The sequence below is a fragment of the Colossoma macropomum genome, unplaced genomic scaffold, assembly GCF_904425465.1.
Source record: "Colossoma macropomum unplaced genomic scaffold, Colossoma_macropomum, whole genome shotgun sequence".
Taxonomy (NCBI): Eukaryota; Metazoa; Chordata; class Actinopteri; order Characiformes; family Serrasalmidae; genus Colossoma; species Colossoma macropomum.
Window position 1 is genome coordinate 6741696 of NW_023494789.1, and position 16367 is coordinate 6758062.

The 16367-nt window shown below is 40.6% G+C and overlaps 1 protein-coding gene across 3 annotated transcripts in view; it reads left to right on the forward strand.

The window, feature by feature from the left end:
- The window catches only part of gulp1b (GULP PTB domain containing engulfment adaptor 1b), a 70570-nt gene that overhangs the window by 11072 nt on the left and 43131 nt on the right, over positions 1-16367 (forward strand). Inside the window, exon 2 of one of the 3 annotated variants that reach the window (XM_036569913.1) lies at positions 1786-1880. The exons of the other annotated variants lie outside the window; for them this stretch is intronic. The gene's annotated coding sequence lies outside the window, so the exon portion shown is untranslated. The remainder of the gene's footprint in view (positions 1-1785; positions 1881-16367) is intronic. 3 annotated transcript variants of the gene reach the window in all.

Here is a 16367-nt window from a genome sequence, read left to right on the forward strand (position 1 = left end):
GATTTAACTCACACATTGATTTAGAAGAGCAGAGTAATTAGACAGTGTTCCTTTGTGATTTCTTGCATAGATTCTTCTCCCTTGGGATGCTCAGACTGATAGAGAGGGAGAGAGCGAGTGTGAAAAAGAGAGCGAGCGAGCCAGAGAGCGAGAGAGAGTTTCTTTTTTCTGCAGGGGAACATTTAATTAGTCATATCAAATGCCATTCAGATATGCACTGAACCTTTAGCATAATGGGCGAGAGAGAGAGAAAAGCAATATCATTACATATTATTATGCAGTCTGATGCGCCGATATCGTTTTCTCTATTAATTCCTAAGAATTAATCGCAGATTCTCACAGATTCTCCTGTTTCTGCATGATCCAAGTCTGTTCTTGTGCAATCAGTCCAGTGCTGCGTCACATCAGGATCCTAGTTTATGCAGAACTGGGCGTTGATTTTTATTCACAGTCACTGGTTATTGCTTAAGACTGAACTGAGTCATAAGGGATGTGGGTCAGAAGTGTCTCTCACGTGAAAGCCTGAGATAACACTGGAACGCTCTCTTGATAATGTCGTTAACTCAGTTCAGTCTTTTCATACTTTTCTGTGATTCTGAGTTAATAACCCAATTATTAACTGGCTTAATAACCCTTATTTAATAAGTAATTGATTCTGACTGTAGGGCTTTGAAGTAAATTCTATAAATACTCTTGAACATTTTGTCACTGTTGAAACAAAACCTTGTGTATCGTCAGAAATGGTTTAATAAGAGGCTCATTATTTGAAGCTGTATTGCATAAATCACGCTTTGACTTTTGTGATGTGATCTTCCAATGACTCCTCCATGCAGATCATGTTTCCATCAGCCGCACAGTAGAATAATGCACCACCTCTCCTGTGTCATCTAAACCTTTCTGCAGGTCATTTGCTGTCATATGGGGGTTTTGCTTTGCCTTTCTGACCAGCATATGAGCAGTTCGACATGAGAATATTTTTGGTCTTCAATATCTTGTCTTGACTTGCACAGTTTCCCTTAATGACATTTCGTACAGTAGAAATTGCGAGCTGGAAGTGCTTGATACTTTCAGTTGGAAGAGTATCCAAACTTTTGCACATGCCAATTACTATAACTGTGCATTAACATTATATAATATATATTATATCGCTGCTGTCGGAAGAAAACCTCGTAACTCCAAAGTTTTAACTTTACAGGAGAAGGAAAAAACATACTTTACTTTAATGTAAGTCAATGGAACCAGACGTTTTTCCAAGTAATTTTGGGCTGTTTATTTTGGGCAATTCATCATAACATTTACATGAAATTTAAAATTACGCCGAAAACTGAAGAACGTCAAAAATGGAGGTACAAGATTTTGTTCCGACAGCAGCAAAATTATAGCTTTCAGTAAGGTTTACTTTTGTATACTGCAATGCCTGCAGCTAATAACAAGACTAAAATTCTCTACTAGGGCTGGGCAGCATGACAATCATTATTGTGATAAATTATGTCACAGTACAATACAATATGCTATTCTGAACATACCATCAGTACTTGTAGAACACTGACCAACTGCATATTCAATTATTGAGAGCAAAGTTAGTCCAGTTTAACTGGATATAGTGTGACACAGTATGCCAGATATTGAATAAAAATCATTGTATTCACAGTTTTTGACAGTGTTTTTGAAAATATAGCACTTTTTTCTGTTTCACCTGATCAGATGTCATGACGCATCATGAAAATTTCTTGACGTATTGCAGTATATCTTTGCCACATCACCCACCTCTGTTCTCTACTAAAGACTCAAGCCGTGGATCTGACTCGTACTCCAGAGACATGAGACGGGATTCGACTCGCATGAAGCAATATGTGAACATCTCTGTGTTTTCATTTCAGGTATTCAGTTTTTATTTCAAGTATCAGTATTTCAGTTCGGACCATTTTAGTGGTCCATTCGTCATGAAACATTCACACAATGTAAAGTGAAGCTGACATTTTCAAAAAAATAGTAAAAGGAAAAAATGACAAGTTTAGACATGACAGCAACAATATGTTAATTACCTATCTTCCGCTGTACTGCTTGTACTGCTGAAATGCATCTCTTCTGCTCTGTCTTGTGCAAATGAGGTCATTTTTCGCTCATGCCGAACTGACGGTGACTTCAGGCATCCTTTGATGCCACATTAACATGGTGGGAATGCACTGTGCCATTCGGATGCGGAGATAAATGCATTTGCATGCTTTCAAACACCAGCAGCACCTCTCCGGACCAGATAGTTAGATAGAGCTTATGGCTCCGATGGAAAAGAGATGGAGCAGAAGATTGATGATTAGACCCACTGTGAGAAGCTCAAGGGCATTCATTTTCAGAGGATGGAGAAATGGGTACTAAAATGTGCTTGTTAGATGAGAGCCTGGACCAGACATGGGCTTCTAAAGGCTTCTGTGTTAATTAACGCCCGCATGAGAGAAAGACACGTCTGAGCTCTTCTCCAAAAGGAGAAACAAAACAAAAGATACAGTGAAGGCTTTTTCTGTAGCTTTCAGCTTGCTGTGACAGATAGTGCTGGTTCACACAAAGTGTCCTGAAAACTGCAGAGTGCTACTCGTGGAGCCGGAGATGAAAGACAGAAGGTTTCGTGGCCCTCAGGACCAGCATTTGACATGTGTACTGTGGAGAATAAAAAGCCAGCCAAGTGATCCACCCTGGGGCTTTCAGGGAGTGTCTCTCTGGCCCCGTTCCAAATCAAATAATAGCCCCCACTCAGGAAGGGTCTTCATTCTGCACTCACTCGCACCCAGTTCCCCTACGGCGTGCATTCTTTGCACGACTTCCTCTCTGGGGGGAAAACAGGAAGAGGATTGTGGGGACAGAGAATGACGGAATGAAGCTAAGATTAACAAGGGAGTATGATCCTATTCGCAGGATCAGGGTTAGCATTCAAAGAACGCTCCAGGACTCAAATCTCGCACTTTTTGGATAAGTATCAAAAGTGCTGAAACATACCTGAAAATATGGTAGAACTGCACAATATATTGTATGTTAACCGCTTCCACAGTGATGACCTGTGGAACACTGATACAACAAAGGTATGCAAATGAGCCAAATTCCTTATAAACTTCCTGACCATTAATATATGCTCCTTAATGAGTGTCCTGTGGTTGTGTTGATGATTATAAGCATGTGGCAAAGCGTTGAACGAATAAGCTTACAGTAAGTTATAAATAATGTTGACCCAAGTAGTGCAGACCAGTCTCTGACCTCACAGTTGTGTTTTGTATTAACAAACAGCACTTTGCGGTCAGAGTCCACCCTTCCTTTATTTCATTTCAGGTCAGTTGGCCATTTAGTACAAGTTATTTGTTGTTCAGTATCAGGAGAAGCAGAAAATATATATTTAAGACAAAATTACTCAGAAGTCATTCATACATACATACATACATCATCTAAACCGCTTATCCTTCTGGGTCGTGGTGGGGTGCTGGAGCCTATCCCAGCTGTCATTGGGCGGAAGGCAGGATACACCCTGGACAGGTCGCCAGTCCATCGCAGGGCAGACAGACAGACATACATATACAATCACACACACATTCACACCTAGGGGCAATTCAGCATGTCCAGTTGGCCTGACTGCATGTCTTTGGACCGTGGGAGGAAACTGGAGAACCCGGAAGAAACCCACGCAGACACGGGGAGAACATGCAAACTCCACGCAGAAAGGACCCCGGCCGGGAATCGAACCCAGGCCCTTCTTGCTGTGAGGCGACAGCGCTACCCGTGCCGCCCATTACTCAGTCTCAACAGCTAAATATGATATAATTTTTTATTGGTTTTTAGCAGTTATTCATGAGCAGTGAGTATGTGGTACCATGAGAACAAGTAAATTCAAATGACCCCCCGTCCCAACCAGAGCAAAACAAGGCCATCCTCACAAAAAGAAAAAGGAAAACTTTATATAGAACAGATATAATATGATTTTTTAATAACTCACTATTTAATATGTTGACTCTTTATTACAAGTATTTTTTCTTCAGTCTTAGAAGTTGGTTGCATTTTATGCTTCTCACAGTCCAAGTTTTGGTGTCTAGCAGGTCTTTCATGGTTGTTAGGAGTCCCATTTTCTATGTACTTTTTTAAATCATTTTTATTAAAAAAAATCCTGTTTCTTTCCTTTCTTATGCAAGTGGATTATTTTCTATCTAATCTCATCAGGAATGTATCCTAGAAATGAATAACACATATATACGGTTATTTTGATTTGAAGTGTAATAAATGAAGAGTGGTCTCTGATTTTACACAGTACTGTACATGTCAGTGTTTTTCATATGGACCTGGTGGGTTTGTACTTATTGGCATGTACAACCCTGTGTTTGTTTTGTAGAGGAAAAAATAGACCTGGAACTTAATTTCATTATTCCTTCCCTTTGCTGTTAATATGAAATATGGACAGATGAGTAAACGCTGAAACAGCAGTAGCTATAACCAGAAATGACTGTGGAGCAAATAGAATTAAGCATCTCAAGGTTAATACTTGTCACCGAGCATCGATTTGTGGGTGCTGTGTGTGTGTGTGTGTGTGTGAGAGCGTGTTTGTGTGTGTTTGTGTGTGTGTGTGTGTGTGTGTGAGAGAGTGTGTTTGTGTGTGTGTGTGTGTGTGTGTGTGTGTTTACCCTTTGGCAGCCGTGAAATAAAAGCATCTGCCTAAAAAGTCAAAGCCTCCACCAACATGAGAGGACATGTCACTGGCATTAAAGTTTTTATCAAGACCGTATCCTCCTGCTTCTGCTCCAAGGGTCACTCTGTCATTGTTTTTAAACCTTGTCCAGTTATGATTTACACACACACACACACATTTTCTAAGCCACTTAACCTTCCAGGTTGTGAGAGGTGCTGGAGCCTATCCCAGCACTCATTGGGCAGAATGCAGGAAACACTCTGGACAGGTTGCCAGTCCATCACAGGGCTGACCACAGACATACACATTCACACTTAGGGACAATTTAGCATCTCCAATTCCCCTGACAGCATGTCTTTGGACTGTAGGAGGAACCGGAGCACCTGGAGGAAACTCACACAAACGTGTGGAGAACACGCAGAATACAGGGCAGAGAAGAAAGGACCCTGGTCACCTGGCCGGGGAACCGAACCCTGACGGTGGGGTGGTGGGGTTTTACAAAGTATATTTAATCAATAAACCGCATTACTTAATAATGCAGCTCAAATCTGAATAGGCCCGACATCTGCCCACATCTAGTCAGTTATCAAAACTTTCATTGACATACATCATATTCACTCCTGTTGAGAGGAGGCCGCTGCCCGCCCATCTGTATCGTTCACAATTGACAACAGTGGTCACCATACCCAGTTTATTATTGATGTATAATTGATGTACATTACAGTTTATTATAATGAGCTTTTCTAACTCTGAAGTAAAGCAAAGTCTAGACCCTTAGTTTTGCATGATGTCTTTTTTTTTGAATGGCATTCATGTTATTTTTCATGTTGGGTAACATGAATGTCAGTCATGTGTATGTTACCATTTCACTAGTCTCACAAGCCAGACCTCTGCCTACCGTCTGAAAGTCTGGGGGTTTTCTTGCTCAAAATGACCAGAAACTCTACTTTGAAAGAAAAGGGCCATTTGACTGACAAGCAAAATGACCAACCAGAGTCCTTTGTTGTCATGTGCAGTGGAGAGAGAGGTGGTCATCAAAACACTTCTACAACAAAAACATACCTGGGGGAAACAAAGTTGTATGTCCTTTATTAAACACACACGATACTTCCTATAGAACTCTTGAATAACTAAGGTAACCACTTGCTATTGCAGACAAACTAGTATTAACTTTTACAAAATTAGATTGTTTTCTATCAGAATTAGAAGCTGGTGTGCGGAATCCCACAGTATGTTTTTCAGAGAGTCCGTGTACTTGTGTGGGCGGAGTGTCTGAGGCCGAGACTGACATTTCGGTTTTGTTGTGCCGGTGGCGATATGCGTCAAAGAGGGCATAAGTAACATTCACCGTTCCAGATTGTTGGTGCTCACAACTAATGGGGGAGAATGAGAAAATGTATTGAAAATGATGTGCCCTTTAAAAATGCAGCCACTCTGAACCCTTGTGTACAGTTTTTCAGAGAGATGTTGTTTTTCTTGAAATCATAAGCTAATTTTCAGTCTTATTTTCTATGGGCTCTTCCCTTCTACATCAGTTCTCCTGTTTCCTTTGGTTTGTGCAATAAGTTTGTAAATAATGAATATTCAACTAGAGTATCATCATTTTTTATCAGATTAAAGGGGGAAAAAAGCTGCTGTCGTGAACGGCGAATATCTAATGGAGGAACGTGGCGGAGAAGACAAAGTGGCCAGCAAATGTGATGTTACAGAGGCAGATGAAGGACTGAGTGGGGAGAACTTGCTTTGCAGTGCATCCATCATAAAATGAGCCATTATGGAAATAAATGGCTGCTTGTGCATTCCCAAGCCTGTGAAATATGGCGCGTGATGAGCATTTTTCACCTTTGCATTATGTGATCTCCTCTGGCTTGTGAAGCTAACTTGGTCCATCATTCATTTGGAGAGGCCGATAATATCAGCCAACAGGTTTTGGACTTGTATAAATTAGGGTGTTGTAAGTGGCGCCTTGTAGCACATTAAGTAAGTATCAGCACCCAGTGAGACACCCAGAAAAAGCAAAAAAAAGTCTCGAACTGGTCCAACAGATTGGAATTGGAACTTGTTTAAATGAATCTGGTGTTCTTTATTAAGCCCTATCCAATCCAGTCCTTTGTTATATTAGTTTTTTATGCTCTCTACTGTTGTGAAGGAACCATAAACATATATTATCCACAGCCTGCAGCACTGAGGAGCATTTTCAGAGGTTAGCAAATGGTCTAAACGTCTGCAGTGTGGAATTGTTTCAAAGTAGAAAATTTACACAGCGTCAGTGTTTTGACTGGAAAGCTGCCTTGTGCTGAAATACAGTTAGACTGGCTGCACGTCAGATGTGAGCACACAGCAGTGTTTCCCCTAGTTTTTTTTTTTTTTCAGGCCTGCTGATAGACCCTTTCGAAGCTACCAGAGTTGTCATGCATACGTGTGTCATCAAATGCATGCAGAACTGGAGCAGTATCCAGTGTTGCCAGATTGGGCGGGTTCTCACCAAATTGGACCGATTTTAGGTTGGATTTGGTGAGAAAGTGCTTTGGCGGGTGGACAAAACTTGGTCTGGTTTTTCTTTATTTTGGCCGGGTTTTAAAAAGTATATCGCTGTTGTCGGAAGAAAACCTCATATCTCCAAAATGGTAACTTTACCGGAAAAGGAAAAAACCTACTTTACTTTTAATGTAAGTCAGTGGAACCAGAATTTTTTCCAAGTCATTTTTGGGCCGTTTCTTTTGGTCCATTCTTCATGAAATTTACGTACTTTGTAAAGGCCAACAGGTATATTCAGATTATGTAAAAACTGAAAAATGTTTAAAATGGAGATACAAGGTTTTCTTCCGACAGCAGCGATATATATAATCAATAAACTGCTTTACTTAATAATGCAGCTCACATCTGAATAAGCCCAACTTCTCCCCACATCCAATCAGTTGTCAAAACTTTCACTGACATACATTATAGTCACTCCTGTTGAGAGGAGGCCACTGCCCCGCCCATCTGTATCGTTCACAATTGACAACAGCGGTCACCATACCCAGTTTATTATTGATGTTTAATTGATGTACATTCGCATCTAACACAGTATAGATTGTCCAGTTCACTCTGCATTACACAGTTCCACTACAGTTGGACACTGGACCGGCCCAGGATCTGTTCAGCAGAGCCTACAATGGTAAACAAGTTCTGCATGATGACTAGTTATGCTTGCAATGTTATTTCTATTCATTTGCCTCATCAGATTGTACAGGATAATGGATTTCATCATAAAGCAGTAAAAAATATTAATACTCTGAATACTTGGATGAGTTTGTGTGAGCTCTGCAAGTTTTGGAAATAAGATACACCTATAAATCAAATAATTTTATTTCAATTATTTATAGTTTCTTTGTCCAGATGTTTCTTAGATGGTTTACAAAGATACTAAAAATTAAGTTCAAGTAAGTTTGATTCTCTGATTTTTGGTTATTTCATGAAATGGTTAAAAAAGCCTGTTTCGTACGTTTACTTTTTGGCTGTTTTTCTGCATTTTGGTGGGTTTTGAACATTTTTTGGCTGGAAACTATAAAGCAATCTGGCAACCCTGGCAGTATGTATGGTTGGAGTAGGACTTAATGAATGCTAATTGAAGGATGCCAAACATCCAGGAGTGAAAATTCTCACTGGTTTTATTTGTTGATAAAATGGCAAAGATGAAATGCCATTTTAATTTATATCATATTCCAATAAAACCAGCACAAACTAACATTTCATATTGCAGAAAACCTTTGTTTCCTTAAAGACCAAGAAATTCAGTGATTAACTGTAGCAACAGCAAAGCCTGGCCAAACTGTCTTGTACTGCCAGCGCGCTTTGTCCATGTAAACCGCCGTGCAAGACCAGCAATTCATGGGAGTCTTTTGCAGAGCTGACTCACTATGTATAAACATTAGGGCTGTCAATTGATTAGAAAAGTGACTAATTAATCATTTCACAGTTTGCTGTGATTAATCGCAATTAATCGCATTTTTCCTTCTTAACACTGAAGTTTTTAATATGGATATTTAAATGTAAAATGAAAATCAACACAATGGAATTATATTTATATTCAGATATGTTTATTTAATTGTATCTTTTTATCTTTGAACACAGATTGTCCCTTGTGAACTGTGTTCAAGTAGCAGTTGAATTTCACAGAAGTCAACAATATATGCAAAATATGAATAAGGAACAAGGAAAGATTCTCCTTCAGGTTCAGGCTGTTGAATCTTATTCTCTCTGTAGTAAAGATTCAGCTTATTTCTCCTTTACATTAATGGAGATTTTGAATAAATATTCCCTTAATCAGTAATCAAATAGATTAGGTATTGTAATCAATAACCAAACAGGTAGTATTGACTAACAGAGAATATTAATTCTCTCACCATCTTAGGTCTTAGTCTGTCTGCACAGGAGATTCCAGACACTGGAAAGCCCCTGGGTTCACAGAGAGGCCTCTGTGTACTTACTGACCCAGTGAAGAGAGGGACAAGGCGACCTTGAAAAGTAAAGCAGACTGGTACAAACCGGTTGAAACCAGTTTTTAGGAGTGAGCGCAACTTGCAATGGCCAAATTGATTGGACGAAGAGATGCACCTATTAGAGAATGAGCTAATATCAAAATTTGAGAAGTAAGATGGGGGGATATCAAATTACCCCAGATAAATGGTATAGTAACTGTTGTTTGGAACACTGTATTTGTGCAGGTGGGCATCTCGAGACCCTGTGCCACCAAATGCTGAAATAAAGAAGCCTTTTTCCCTCTTTCACAAACTCAGCATCTGAAGACTCTTTCCATTTTGACATCTTTTGAGAAGTTAGACTTAGAACAGTTATTAGTGAAGGTGTTTAGCCGGTATTAAAAGATTTCTCTTTTATTAGTAGTATTATGTTGGAGGCCTAAATTTTGACAGCACTGGTAAACATATGGAACAATGTCTCGTATCTTCAAAAAAGAAACTTTACAGGAGAAGGAAAAACTTTTTTTAATTTTCAGTGGAAGGTAACATAACAAGATTGTATTATTATTATATTTCAGTCCGTTTCTATTGGTCCATTTGTCATGAAACTTTAACACGATGTAAAGGGCAGCTAGCATTTTGAAATTACGTGTGAAAAAAGCACAAACAACATAAATGAACGTCTAAGGTTTTTTGCAGAAGTGATGATTTATAGATGCTCAGATTTGTCCTCCATCACCCCCTCGAGTACAGAGTGTATTGATCTCGTAGTAACGCACATTGTCTTCATACATGCCTGTGTGTTTGCAGTGTGTTGGTTGTCTGTTATTTGTGTGATTTTCTGCCCTCAATGTCAAGAAAAGGAAGTAGGCTACTGGGCACATTAGACCAATATAAGCCTTGAAATCTAACCTAAATTGTATTGGTTTTACAGACACTCATGAAAAAGATGGTTCTTCAAGGGTTCTTTAGTAAAGGAAGCCATGAGTTGTGTATAGACACCATGCGTAAATGGTTTATTGCATAGTGTAAAGGTTCTTCAGACTGATCGAGAATGTCTTGTATGCTTCTGTATAGCACCAAAAAAGGTTCTGCTATTGTTACGATGTCAAGCTTGTAACAATAGAAGAACCCTTTTTGGTGTATATAGAACACATACACATCTTCTAAGCCGCTTATCCTTCCGGGTTGCGGGGGTGATTGAGCTTATTCCAACAGTCATCGGGCGGAAGGCAGGAAACACCCTGGACAGTTCAGAACCATTTAAATGTGAAATGAGTTTGTTATAGAGGGTTCTGTTTAGAACCATGAGTTCTATATAGAACCATTTCATGCTTAAATGGTGAAATTGTTCTTCAGATTGATGGAGGATGTCTTGTATGCTTCTATATAGCTCCAAAAAGGGCTTCTGCCATTGTTACAATGTCAAGCTTTAACAATAGAAGAAGTTTTTTGGTGCTATCTAGAACCATTTTAAAAAAAACTTATGGTTCTACATAGAACTCATGGTTCCCTTTACTAAAGAACCCTTGAAGAACCACATTTTTAAAGAGTATACTTAGTGTTCTTAAAGTGCACAACGCAGGCCTCTACAGATGTTGGTTCTGAGTTTAGGCACATACTCAACACAAAGGACTCGGACTGGATCAGGGAGTTAAAACACTGGATAAAGACACTGGAGACTGCTTGGTAGTATTAACGTGGTAGTACTGGTGTGTGCCATGTTCTAGTTCTGCCATGTAAAGGACACAATTGTCCCTCACAGTTCCCTCCCGTGTTAGCCATTGTACCATAGAGAAGGTTCTAGTTGTATTCAGACAGTGTAGCCCAGGGCAGAATTATCCAGAAATGGTCGCTGTTCTATTGGGCATTCGACTGATTTTCACTGCCTAGCCATTCCAGTTCAGGTGACTGAATGTGTTGTGTATTAGCCGTGCTGGAGGGGGCCTTATCCTCCGTTTCCTGCCGAGTGCTACAGAAAAGAGGCCATCAACAACACTGCCAGCATCCTTAGCTTAGAAAGACCATTCACAGCCACCCATAGAGGCCCTGCGGCTTTTTTTCTGAGCCAGCATTGTCTCTATTGATGCATGGTAACTAATCCTGCATTGTTAGTAACGGTGTGCTGTGTTTAGTAGGGAGCTGTATTGTCAGTGGATGCTCAGCTTTGTTGTCCTCCCTTTGCACATTCACGGAACAAGAACCACCAGAGGATGCAGAATTCTAAATCACTGCTGGCGTACTTATTGCTCGAATCAGCACATGGCCGTGTTTGGCTTTTGAGTTATTATAGGCCATGATTAAATAAAAAAGAACCTTGTTTATGAGTGGGTTCCTGTGTTTTTGAGTATGCCCGTGTGCGCTTTAAAGAGCGCTCGGTTTGCTGTGTGCTGTAGATGGCTTCTTTTGTTGTGATCTCCATTTGGCATCGACTTCAAAGCCCAGCTTTGTTGTCTACCCATAAATGGAAGAACAGAAGAGAAATGCGCTGGTTTAACCGCACATGCAGAGAGCTAACCACCGAATAATGACGATACACAGCATGTTTTTGACCCTCATACGAAATCAGGAAAAAATCAGCATTACAGGCAAACTGTGTGATGTATGGGGATCCTAACACAAACGCTGCTCACACAGATGCGCCGGCTGGTTTGAAAAGGCACACGAACTGAGATGGATGGCTGTAATTTCTATCCTATTAAACCCCTGAACGAAGCCATTTAGCATTAAGGCATGATGGAGGAATATGGACAGTGCTGGTGAGGCCGCACTGTCCATTTAAAATTTTACATTACGTCCCATAAAATATGGATGGAATTCATGCGTTCTGTACTGCATTTTACAGCGCGTTGCAAAGGAAGGAATATGAAACAAACTTTGAAGTTCAAGCGAATCCTTTTTCTTCCATTTTGTAATCCATACTGACACTCCTCAGAGGTAGCAGACGTATTTACAGCCCACTACCACGCTTTACCTCTTGCTAAGGTCATTTACATAACCATCATGATCCAAGAGGGAATGGGATGTTGTTGACGCTAGCTAGCGTTTTGCTAAACGTTCCTGACAGATGAGCTAATTTTAGCAGCCTTTCATTATTTAGCGTTGTGAATTATGAATTCTGCCATTTGCTTTAGCACTGTTGTCGATTCTGCCCATGCAGCGGGTGAATATGCAAAGCCTTTTGGCCCCTGTGTGCTACATTACAGAACCATCCTATGACTAATGCCTTAATGTCTCTAAATGGATCACTTTCACAAGCCATTTATTCATTTGATTAGACGTCATCTTATGGTTGTCAAGCAGCAGAGAGGAAAATGGACATCTTTTCACCTAAACACACACATATGCAGATAAAGGAGGGGGGGGGGGTGACCTCATCTGGTATTCTGACCACACACTGTGGCTGGGTGGAGATAGGAAAACAGCACATTTAGCTAAAGATTCATGGGTTACGAATCTTACGTGACTTTACTGTACATGCACTATAACAGTGCTGCTCCGCTTCCAGGCTCTACTGTGTTAGCAGTTCAAGGTGACGGCTGTGAACAGAAACACACCATTCCAGCGTTTTTTCATGTTCTTCTTGTTTAGTTTGCTGTGAGAAACATCAAAGATGACCCAGAATATGAAGATGTAAGGATGGCGATGAAATGCGAATTGATGGAGTTGCACCATTTTCGCTCTGATTTAGAAACACAGTTCAGGCCTTTTTTTCTATTAGAAACAATGAGTGCCTTTACATGCACTCAGTAATCCGATACCTGCAGAAAATCAGATTTTGTCAGTAATCCGATCTGTTTACATGCACTTGAGTAATCAGATAATGGGAAACTCTGGGTCTACATGAGTCAGGTAGTAATCAGATTTCTGCTTTGCAACCAGCCAACAAACTCACAGAAGGAGACGTAACGTAAACATAATGCAAAACATCGCGCCACTTTAACTGAAAATATGAACATACATCATCTAGAAGATGAAGAATATTTCAATCCTTTATTTAGTGTTTGGTTTCAGCGCCTCTCCAACGGTGTTTTGCTGCATCTTGCGACATCCACTGTCTGTTCTTGTGCATATGCAGACTGAGAAATCCGAAAGAAATCAGAATAAGAGTTTACATGCACTGTGAAATCTGATTATTGAGCTAAAATCCAGCTCTCTTTATCAGATTTCTTAATTGGATTTCTAGATCGGAGTATAGTGTTTACATGACCATTTGAATAATCGGACTGAATAACTGAATAACTGCAGAAATCCGATTATGATCAGATTATTGAGTGCATGTAAACGCACTCAGTATCTCAGACTAGTGTTCGTTTATTTACTCAGCTCATCACACAGTTGCGTGGTTGCGGTGCTTCAGCACCGCCCCGCTTTGTTGCTTCTGAAAGCATCAAGATCTCAGATAGCATCAGAATCAATGGCATTGTGCCATTTCTAAATGAATCTAATTTAGATGGCTGTTGAGATGAGTTCCAGCCCGCTCTACTGAGTCCCCATCTGTGTTAGAGACACTATCTCACCTCACTGGTTCCTTATACACCGAACTCTGGAGACTGATAAGACTACTGGAGCTTTTTATTAGCTTCTCCAGATACAATTGAGCGTAATACAAAAGTCTGTTACAGTATTAGCTTTGTTTCTCTCAGAAGGCCTCATTAAAACTCATGCTCTGAAGTTGCTTTGGTTGTTTAAATGCACGCATCTCATTGCCCTAATAGGGTTTAAAGCTCAACTGCCCTTGACGTAACCTGCTGAATTATGGGTAAAGTTTGTTGTTACCCTTCCTTGCTTCTATCCTTTCATTCATATCTAATAGAGGTGAAAAGCCAAACAGCACACATTTGTTTGGATTGTCCTTGAGCTGCTGGAGAGGGTTTCCAGCCTCTTGTGGACGATGCTGGGGGAAAACGCGCGCACTCAGAAATCAGTGGCTGGCAGTAAAATATGGGCACGTTTTAAGTGACTTGGGCAGCGGCAGCATCCCACAAGGAGAACATCCTTATCATGCAGAAACAGGCGCGAAGATTAGAGGGAAATTATTAAAACGGATTTAAGCTCTAAACGGGCGCTCGCCGTCACTGCTCAAGATTTATGAACCTGCTTCATTATTCGTGAGCACTTTGTCTTGTCAAAAGAAAAAAGAGCGCCCGCCACTGCCCACGAGACCCACACAAACCCCGGCATGCCACTCGCCGCATGCTGGGTGATACACTGGACTTTAAAAGGGCTTTATTCTTCAGTCTGATTCATACAGCGCAGAGTGCTCACTTCATTATGCCTCTGTGACCGATTCATTAGCGCCTGGTCGCGATACATGACTACAATTATGTGTCGGCTTGAATGCAAGCCAAGTCTGCGAAGAACACGGTGTCACTGATCAGTGTCTTCTGCCTCCAGTGCAGACATAATTGTACAGTATCACCAGATGTTTTGCTATAAAAGATGTCATTTGAAACTAAAGCCATGGAGATGCTTTTCACTTAAAACAATCAATAAATCATCTGTCAGTGAGAACATCCAAGCACTTTATTTATGCCATTAAATACCCCTGCTGTCTCCACTCCACTCTGGCACTTTCTCTTTTCTTTTTGGCATATTTTCCCCCAAATTTCCCTCCAATTTAGCCGTGTCCAGTTCCTGAAATTGGCTATGTCTAGATAATACCAGACAACAATGAGGGCAAAGGTTAGCACATACTTTCTCTGTCATATAAAGCCAGCCCGGGTATCTTGTCACACTGCCACTAACTCAGAGTCATTGGACAGCTCAGCGCAAACCACTGTTGTAAATCTTTGTCTTTGCCAAAAGGAGAGACTCAGGAGGCCATAGGATACTGGGAGATGGTTTATTGTAGAGCCCTCACGTCCCAGCTTCATCCTAGCCTAGCCTTGCCTAAACGAGACAGTTCTTACAAACAGGCTTTATACGATGCAGTTGTTAATGATTATCTCTGTTGTATCAAGTCAGGAGACACAGATGTAAATACTCCAGTCAGTAATTGTGAATGCAGAGCTTTGACCAGAGTCAGTATTTGCATTGGTGATTAGTCATGTGGACCAAAGGAAACAGAGACTCAGCACTGACACTCAGATTAGTCATATGATCAGTCATGAGTAAGTTTTACAACTTAAGAATTGATAGAAAGTCACTTAAAAAGAGGAAATATAAAAATATTCCACACTGTCAATTCTGTTCCATCAGCTAACAGACATGCACATTGGCTGGCATAGCGATGAGTGATGAGAGGAGAGGGAGGGCCATCCTGCCCACCCAGAGAGAGCGAGGCCAATTGTGCTGTCATGACTCCCAGCCATGGAAACATTGTCACATTACCTGATTGTAAGCAGGAGAAGACATTGTCTGTTGGTGGCCTCTGGCCACAACATCTCACATTTTGGCCACTAACAGTGCACATCCTTGGGCCGGAGTGGCTGCTTGCCTTGGAGATTTTTTTCCCTTTTTAACAAGCCTGTTTGGTCAGACATGAAACTAGTTTGACAAATCAGATTTTGTCTTGAGATCTTAAATAAAATAAGGTGTTAAATAAGCTGTTATTACACATAGAGGCCATAACTATAGTAGCTAAAGAGTACCTAATAACCGTAAACTAGATCAGATGATGTCAGGGTGGACCAGCTCAGCAGTGTGGACCACCACGCTCACCACAACGGCAATGATCTTCTTATTTGGTTCTGGAATATACTTGTTCATTGTAAATACAATTTATATACGATAAACATGTTTCTATTATTCTGGCCACAAAATTTTGTTGGACACTAGATTATTTGGCTTGGTGGTCTTAGTGGCCAGTGCACATCTATCTACCCATGATTGTAACAAGGAGTCACTAATGTTGTGTCAACAGCAACTGGTACATTTATCCATAAACAATATGTGTATCTGTAGGTGATATGATTTATGCCTTCACTACTTGCAAAGAAATATTTATTATTGTTTGCCAACTGATAATTATTATCATTATTACTCTCACCTGTGTCTTGTTATATTTCTGTGTTTATGTCCTGTGTCTTGCATTCGTTAACTTGTGCATCTCTTAGTTATGGTAGCCTTAGGCCCAATCCCATTTCTTCTTTTTACCCCTACCCCTTGGAACCGAGTTACAAGGGGTAGTGGTTGAAATCTTGTCCTACGAAATGGGACCCTCAAATAAAACATTACTTCATTAACAGCTACTAGCGCTGCTCTGTAGGCGACCCGGCCCGTCTTCAGTGACAGCAGAGGAA